The 8,919-nt window shown below is 48.3% G+C and overlaps 1 pseudogene; it reads left to right on the top strand.

The window, feature by feature from the left end:
• The first annotated feature begins 4,663 nt into the window (after positions 1-4,663).
• Positions 4,664-5,144, top strand: LOC101572764 (annotated as a pseudogene).
• The last annotated feature ends 3,775 nt before the right edge of the window (positions 5,145-8,919 follow it).

Below are 8,919 nucleotides of genomic sequence, written 5' to 3'. Positions count from 1 at the left end.
AATGTGACAAGCACTTTTGTGTATTAGTGTACCCACTCCTCTATGTGCTTACAGGCTAAACCTTCACATTTAGAGATCAGAGGACAGTCTGAGAGGTGAGGGGCGGCTCCCTTGAGGTGGCATGACAGGTCAGTGGCAGAGCTGGGATTCAGGGGCAGGCTGTCTGCTCCAAACCTGGCCCCGGTCACCTTACACAAGACAAGCTGGGAAGAGCAGTCCTGACTCCGCCATCTCACAGGCTCTGGGGTGTACAGGGGAGCCAGAGGGTGGTCCAGGCATCCTGCATCAGATCCCAGCCTAAGGGGGCTCTCTGAGTGTCTGCAATCTCCTACCTGGGTGACCCAAGCACCTACGCTACGGGGATGGTGGAGAACTGGAGGAATGAGTGCTAGCTGGTGAAGGCACTGTCCTGTCCAGGGCCCCCCAACCTATTTTCCACCTCTCATTTGACAGTGAGGGCGATTGGGACTAGAGGGGCTCCAGCCCTGGCTGTGGCCATGTTTCTCCATAGAGCCTCAGGAGGCGAACCAATGACCACAAACACCACGGACCCCTGCAAAGCACCCTGCGCCCCTGTAGGGAGAGGGCAGAGTCCTGTGGATGAGTGAAGCAGGAGTGAAACACAGTTCCTGCCCACAAGGACCTCCCTCCCTCCCTCCCTCCCTCCATGAGGTCACATGTGTCTCCAGGGAGAATGTTCCAGAAGGCTTCCTGGAGGTGCTGATGCCCAGGCTGATGGAGGAGAAATAAAGTCCCTGTGGAAAAGCCAGGCATGGTGGTGCATGCCTGTAATCCCAGCACTTGGGGGGCTGAGGCAGGATTACTGTGAGTTCAAGACCAGCCTGAGCTACAAAGTGAGTTCAAGGCCAGCCTGAACTGCGTGAGACCTTGTCTCAAAAAGACCAAAAAAGAAAAAAACAAAAAGTCCCTGTTTGAGCATTAGTGGAGTCCTCCAGGATAGCATGCATGTGTAGCATACATTTGTCCTTTTTTTTTTTTTTTTTCCAAAGTTTTATTGATAAACTTGTCCTTTTTTTTTTAAAAAAAAAATGTATTTAGTACAGGGTCTACAGGGTCTCATTACATAGATCAGACTTGGAGTGATCCTCCTGTTTCTAGCCTCCCAAGCGCTGGGATTATAGGCACGCGCCCCTATGCCCTGTCTCAGTCAATGTCTCAGCGCACCTCTGGGGTGGGGCCGGCACAACATGTGGGAGAATTGAACCCCAGTCCCTACACCTGCCTAAGCAGGCGCTTTAGTCTGCTGAGCTATCCGGCTGGCCCTTGTAGCATACATTTGTGTGTGTCATTTTTGTGTAGGGGCTGACAAATCTTTCTGGAGACATGAAAATCCAGCCAGAGCTGACGTTTCAGCCGTGGGCCTTGTAGCCTGGAAACTCAAGACAGAATTTCTGTGCTGAGAAAGCTGGAGGCAGAATTGCTTCTTCAGGGAACGCGGCTCAGGTTTTGTCCTTCCGTTCTTCTTCGAATCACTGGCGGAAGCTTTCCTGTGAGTGTGAGCTTTCCTCAACACCCACAGGTGTCGAATTGCTCCTTATCTAGGACATGCTCCCAGGGACATCTGCCCTGATGGTCCTGGCCACACAGCTGGGCACACCAGACTAGGTGCTGCATACAGTGAGCCCGCACAAAAGAGGTCTCAGGGCCAGGGGGATGGTTTGGTGGAATAAGTGGCTTCCCTGACAAGTGCAAGGGCCTGAGTTCAATCCCTGGTTCCACCAAAACAAACAAACAAACAAACAAACAAACAAACGAGGTCTTGGCTTCTAGAAGAGTCAGTTTCACGAGCATAGATGGTAAAGAGTGCATCCAGGGGCCGGGGACGAAGAATGGGGTGTTAGCGTTCAGTGGTGGGAGACTTTCAGCTTGGGATGATGAAAAAGTCCTGGAGTGTTAGTAGTGACGGTGCATAACAAGCCAAGTGCACTTGATGCCACTGAATTGTGCACTTGAAAATGATTAAAGCGAGCTCGGTGCGGTGCTGCACCCCTGTGGTCCCCACCCTCTGGCAGGCTGAGGCAAGGAAATCACAGATTCCAACCCATGACTGGGAACTTAGAGACCCGACTCAGGGTGGCCTCGAGCCCGCTGTGTGGCCCAGGCTTGCCTCAAACAGTGATCTTCCTGCCTCAGGCTCCTTAGGGCAGGGATTGCAGGTGTGCTCCACTGCGCTCAGCTAGAAACAATTTTTTTAAAAAGGGCTAGAGATGTATATGGTTTTATTTTATTTTATTTATTTATTTTTTGGTGGAACCAGGGATTGAACTCAGACCCTTGAGCTTGCCAGGCAAGAGCTTATTCTACTGAGCCATCTCCCCAGCCCAAGGGATGTAAATCAGTGTGAAAGCCCTGAGTTCAATCCCTCATATTGGAAAGAAGAAAGAAAAGAAGTTCAAATGGCGAGTGTTATGGCATCTGTCCTTTACCATGGTAACAGAAACAGGAAGCATCTCACTCGGGAGTCCGCGGGAGGCAAGGGAAGACGGGCGCCCAGGGAGCTCACCTGTTCTCTTGCTCACGTGCCACACTGACTCTCTGCTGGCCAGTGCCAGGGATGGACAAGTGGCAGCAAATGACAGGCTGGGAAGTGTGGGGGCCCAGTAGGCTCGACCAGGAGGGGTTGGCAGGGAAACTCTCCCTGCTGACCGTGTTGCGGGGGTGACTGGGTGCCTTTAGAACTGCACGTGGGCCTCCGGGAGGGCGTTTTCCTCCCTTCCATCTGAGGCCTCTATGCCCTGTGGGGCTGTCTGTTCCTGAAGCTCCTTACCAAATCACTTAGGTAAAAGGAATCTCCTGGTGACAACTAACAGGCGACCACTTCTGAGGACTTAACTGCTTGCACAGTATCCAGTACAGTGTCCATCCAGTACTCCAAGCACAGGGAAGACAGCGCACTCTTCCATGAGGCAGGTGCTGTTCTACAGGTGGGGAAACCGAGGCATGGGGATTAGAGTGACTTGATGGTACAGACCAGTAAGTGCTGGAGCTGGGACCTTACTCCAACTGCAAAGATCACCCTGAAACAGCTAACAGCTTCCTGCTTCTGTCATCTCCTCACACTTGTGGATGAGGGCGCCAGGTAGGTGACAGGAGGATTGCACACATGCGTGGCCGTGGTGAGGGTGGCTTCCTTGGCGGGCCTAGTGCTTGGGACTGAATCTCACCTTTATTGCTGGGACTCAAGTTTTGGAACTTTGGCCCTGATCAAGCCAATTCCCTGTCCAGTAGATGTGTCTGTAAAAGGGGAATAGTTACAGTTCCTATTTCATGGATTTATTGCAAAATTAAATGATGATTCATGTCAAAGAGGCAGCTTGGTGAGGGCGCAGAGTCAAGAACCCAAACAAGGCAGCCACTCATTGCCCAATAGCAACTGCAGCCTGCTTTCCCTCCACGTTTGCCTTTCTTTCTTTCTTTTCTTTCTTCTTTCTTTCTTTTCTTCTTTCTTCTTTTTCTCTTTCTTTCTTTTCTTTTTCTTTCTTTCTTTCTTTCTTTTCTTTTTCTTTCTTTCTTTCTTTCTTTCTTTCTTTCTTTTTTCTTTCTTTCTTTCTTCTTTCTTTCTTCTTTCTTTCTTTCTTTCTTTCTTTCTTTCTTTCTTTCTTTCTTTCTTTCTTCTTTCTTTGTGGAACCGGGGATTGAACTCAGGCCCTTGTGCTTGCCAAGCAAGTGCTTATTCTACTGAGGCGCCTCCCCTGCCCACTTCTTCGTTCTTTCAAAAGGTGCCTAACATACTTTGTCTTGCTAGTACTTGATAGCGGCTGTTCCTGAAATTGCCGGAACTTTGGCTGGTGGAGCCTTTAAACCATTCCAGGAGGCAGCAGGAGGGGGGGTCATTTCACACTCTGGGGGGGCAGGTGGGGGTGTGGGTCACACGCTGTGCATAGGCCTCACCTGGAAGGGTAAGTAGGCTCCCTGGGGGCCCTGTGGGGCAGACCTGCAAATCACCCAGGGTGATTTATATGGAGACACCCAGTCCTCTGATCTGGTAGACAGGATCAGCCAGGTCCTGCTGGATTTATGGGTTGCCAGATGGACCTCTCAGCAAGGGAGAGGCCCACAGTGTGACCCTTTTCCTCCTGACTGCTGACCAGAGGGGCTTGTGTACAGGGGTCAGGATGCCTGGGTCCTGGCCCACACTGCTCCTTCAGAACCTACAGGTGACAGGGGCCAATCTCTTTCCTTTCCTGGACACCAGGTCCCAGGCCATGTGCTCACGGGCAGTTGGCAAGCAGTCAGCGTGTAGGAAGCCAAGAGAACTGTTAAGTGGGCCCTGGCATCCTCCAGTGGGGCTGGCCCTGGATTGCTCACACTGATCCGCTGCAATGACTATCAAAATCTCAGCAGCATTTTTTTCTTTTCAGAAATAGAAAAGCACATACTAAGAGGGAGAGTCAGGTGAGACCTGGGCCTCAAGGGGCAGGTGACATTCAGGGCCTGGCCTGTGACTTTCGGTTGGGCGGTTCCTCTCCCAGCTGGCCTGGGTGACAGGAGGAGGAGCCAGCCGTGAAGGTGGGTGTGGCGGGGGGGGGTCGTGAGGGGAGTGGAGTCACACCAGACAGAGGAGGGAGGTTCAGGCCGGGCCCCTTGCACGCACTGACCGCTCCTGGCCAGGCCAGGAGCTCCACAGGCCACCTGTGTCACCATGCTGCTGAAGAAGGTCCATGCCAGCAACCGGCTGAGTGGGGCTGTGGCCTGGGATGACACGCAGGAGGTTCACCACCTGCTGCACCATGAGCTGTGCACCCGGATGCCTTGAACCGCTTGGGCAAGACAGCACTGCAGGTGATGACGCTTGGCAGCCTTGCCACTGCACGGGAGCTCCCGAAACAAGGTGCCAGTCCCAGTGTCCAGGATGCCTCTGGCACCAGTCCACTCCACGACGCAGCCCGCACCGGATTCCTGGATATCCTGAAGGTCCTTGTGGAGCATGGTGCTGATGTCAATGTGCCAGATGGCAATGGGGCGCTGCCCATCCACCTGGTGGTGCAGGAGGGCCACGCTGCGGTGGTCAGCTCCCTGGCTCCAGGGATGCTGCGGGGCCCTCACCCCTGGAGTTGGCACAGCAGAGGGAGGCTCAGGACCTCACAGACATACTGCAGGGACACAAGGTGATCCCCCTGTGACACACGGGCACCTACTATAGTCAAAGAACCCTGTGCATTTATCTGTCAGAGGAGGAGAGAAGAAACTTCTTGCTGCTTCTGCCCACTGGAGAAGGAGGAGAACCAGCTTGTGGCTTATTGGTGTTGATTTCTGACGTGTGTGTGTTCAGGGGATGGTTCTCATTTGTTTTCTCACCATTTTGGCGTGTTGGACAGAGGAGGGACTCCTATAGGCAACAGCCACTAAACGGTTTAGTTTCTTCAGCATCCCGGGCTCCGGGGGCTGCAGAAGAGACCCAAGGGTGAGAGTTTAAAGCCTAAGCCCCAGAATGAAGTCATCACCACCAGGGCTTCTGGACGCTGGTGACCTTGGTTGGCTGTGCTCAGAGTGCCAAAGTGTGTGTCCTGCTTTGGGCGTGGCGGGAGGGGAAGTGTTCGATTAATCAAAGGGTAACATGAGTTCTTAGGGCCGGGGAGATGACTCAGTGGGATAAGTGCTTCCCTGGCAAGCACAAGGACCTGAGTTCAATCCCTGGTTCCACCAAAAAAAAAAAAAAAAAAAAAGAGTTCTTATTTTGTTGGAAGCTTGCTCTCCAATCTCTTGTACATCATTGAAGAGATCCTATTTATTAAGCTTAATGGAAAAATTGTTGTGTGTGTGATAATTTAACATTTTTACTCACTAAATTAAGACTTATGTATGTTCACCATGAAAAAAAAAAAAGCACATGCCAAAATGTATGTGGAATTTTTTTTTTTTTTTTTTTTTTTCTGTACTGGGGATTGAACTCAGGACCTTACACTTGTCAGGCAAGTACTTATTCTACTGAGCTCTCTCCCCGGTCCTTATGTGGAATTAATTAATTAATTTATTTCTGCAGAACTGGGGATTGAACTCAGGCCCTTGCGCTTGCCAGGGAAGCACTTATTCCACTGAGCCATCTCCCGCTCCCCAAAAATCTTTGAGACATCTTTTTTTTTTTGCTGAACCGGGGATTGAACTCAGGCCCTTGCGCTTGTCAGGGAAGTGCTTATTCCACTGAGCCATCTCCCCAGCCCCCTTACATGGAATTTAAAAAGATCCCTAAAGCCAATACAGTCTTGAAGAACAGAATTGGAGATCTTATATTTTCTGATTTTAAAATATATTACAAAGCCATAGTAACTAAAACAGTATAAAACTGGTATAAAGTAGTCATATGAATGAATGAAACAGAATAGAGGTCCTAGATGTAAAGTTTTAAGTATATGGCTAATTCAATTTTTTTTCTTTTCTGAGACAGGGTCTCTTTATGTAGTCCAGGTTGGCCTCAAATTCCCAGCAATCCTGCCTCAGCCTCCCAAGTCCTGAGATTACAGCATGCACAGCCATGCCCAATGGGCAAGTCAATTTTAACAAGAGAACAATACTATTCAGTAGGAAAAGAATAATCTTCAACAAAGAATACTTGGAAAGCCCGACATCCACATGCTATGGAATGAAGCTATCCCATGTACAAAATTATCTCAAAATGGATCAAATACTTCAAAGCTGATATAATAAAAAGAAGAGAATATAGGCAGAAATGTAGAAGGGTATATAGGAAGAAATCTTCAAGATCTTGAATTTGGCAATGATTTTAATAGGACACACACAAGCTACACACCACCCCATGTACACACAGAACTCCACGAATATTACTTTTTTTTTTTTTTTTTGGCACCAAAAAGACATAGGAGAATGAAAGGAAAATTCAAAGGATTGGGGAAATATTTTCAATTCTATATCTGCTCAGGGATTAATATCCAGAATATACAAACAACCCCTGTAATTCAACAACAACAAGAACCAAACAAAAAAATGAGCAAAGGACAATTTTCTAAGGATGGTGGCTAATAAGTCTAGGTGTGCTATCATACACCTATGGTCTCCACACTTGGGAGGTTGGGGCAGGAAGATTAGGAGTTCAAGGCCAGCGTCGACCAGTGACCTACAAAGTGAGACCCTGTGTCACAGATAAAGGTAGGACAAAAATAGAAGGTCAGTAAGTACATGAAAAACGTTCAACCTTGAGGGCCGACAAGATAGCTCAGCAGACTAAAATGCCTGCTTAGGCAAGCTTAGGCAAGCGCAGGGACTGCAGTTTAATCCCTGGCACCACATGCTACACCAGCCCTGCTCCCGGGGCAGGCTAAGCCAGCCAGAGTCCGGGTGCAGTGGTGCATGCCTATAATCCCAGTGCTGGGGAGGCTGAAAACAGGAGGATCACCATGAGTCCAAGTAACATAGTGAGGCCTGGTAACAACCAAATACATTAAAAAAAAAAAAAAGTGCAACCTTTTAGTCACTAGGGAAACATCAATCAAACTGTACTAAGGTACTACTTCATACCCATGAACAGGCTATAAATAAGAGAATATACACAAACCAAAAACAGACAAAAAACAAACAACCAAACCCTAAATGGAAAATAACAAGTGTTGGCAAGAGTAGAGATAAATTGTGCATTTTAGTCACAATGTAAACCAGTGTATTGTGACAAAACAGCAATTTCTCAGAAAGTTCAATGCACAGAATGTACAGCCAAAATAACTAGGCGTGGGGCGGCCTCCAGCTGATACTGTATACCAAACTTCATAGTGACATGACTCACAGTAGACGAGAGGTGAAAACATAGGTGTTGACCAGGCGGTGGATGAATAAACAGTACGTGGTACAACACACGATGAAACAGTAGTCAAGAGCAGGTGTGACAGTCTCATGCATGATACCATATGAAAAGGTTGTAACAACATCTTGCTAAATTAAATAAACCAGATACAAAAGGAAAGCTATGTAGGGTTCCCTTTACATGAACTGTACAGAACAGGCAAGTTTATAAAGAGAAAGTAGAACAGGAGTTGCTAGTGGCCGGGACGTTACTGCTGAATGGGAGCAGAGTTTGTTTAGAGGGATAGGAGACTTTGGAGGTGAGTGACGGTGAGAGTTTCACAGTATCGTAGTGCCACTGAGTCACACACCCAGAAACAGTTAAAGTTATTATTTCATGTTAGCACATTTTTCCCCCCCCTCTGGAACCAGGGATTGAACTCCAGCCCTTGCGCTTGCCAGGCAAGTGCTTATTCTACTGAGCCATCTCCCCAGCTCCTTGTTACCACATTTTAACAAAATAAATGCACATAAATGGAAAGTGAACACACACATTTCTTTATTTTCTTTTTACATATTTCATTTAAAAAGGTATACATTAAAGTAATGTACCATTTGCCTTTGCACACGTGTGGTGTGTGTGTGCCAGTGTGCCATGAACACAGCAGCTAACTCAGCTCTTCAAAGTCACACACTGAGGGCTGGGGAGATGGCTCAGTAGAATAAGTACTTCCGTGGCAAGCGCAAGGGCCTGAGTTCAATCCCTGGCTCCACAAAAACAAACCAACCTAGGGGCAGGGGAGATGGCTCAGTAGAATAAGTACTTCCGTGGCAAGCGCAAGGGCCTGAGTTCAATCCCTGGCTCCACAAAAACAAACCAACCTAGGGGCAGGGGAGATGGCTCAGTAGAATAAGTGCTTGCCTAGCAAGCACAACAGCCTGAGTTCAATCCCCGGTTCCGCAAAACAAAACAAAACAACAAACAAACAAACAACAACAACAACAACAACAAACCAACCAAACAACCATACAACGTGGGAAAACAACAAACACCCACTGGCCTTGCAAAGATCTGCTGCACCATTCTAACCAGCCTATGCTTGAATAAATACTAGATGTGACTGAAAGCTATAGCATTTACATTATTAAAAATTTATCACAGTAAGA

This window comes from Octodon degus, unplaced genomic scaffold (genome assembly GCF_000260255.1).
Source record: "Octodon degus isolate 3935 unplaced genomic scaffold, OctDeg1.0 scaffold00029, whole genome shotgun sequence".
Classification (NCBI taxonomy): domain Eukaryota; kingdom Metazoa; phylum Chordata; class Mammalia; order Rodentia; family Octodontidae; genus Octodon; species Octodon degus.
The sequence above is the reverse complement of the archived record's forward strand: the minus strand, read 5'-3'. Positions and strand labels throughout refer to the sequence as shown.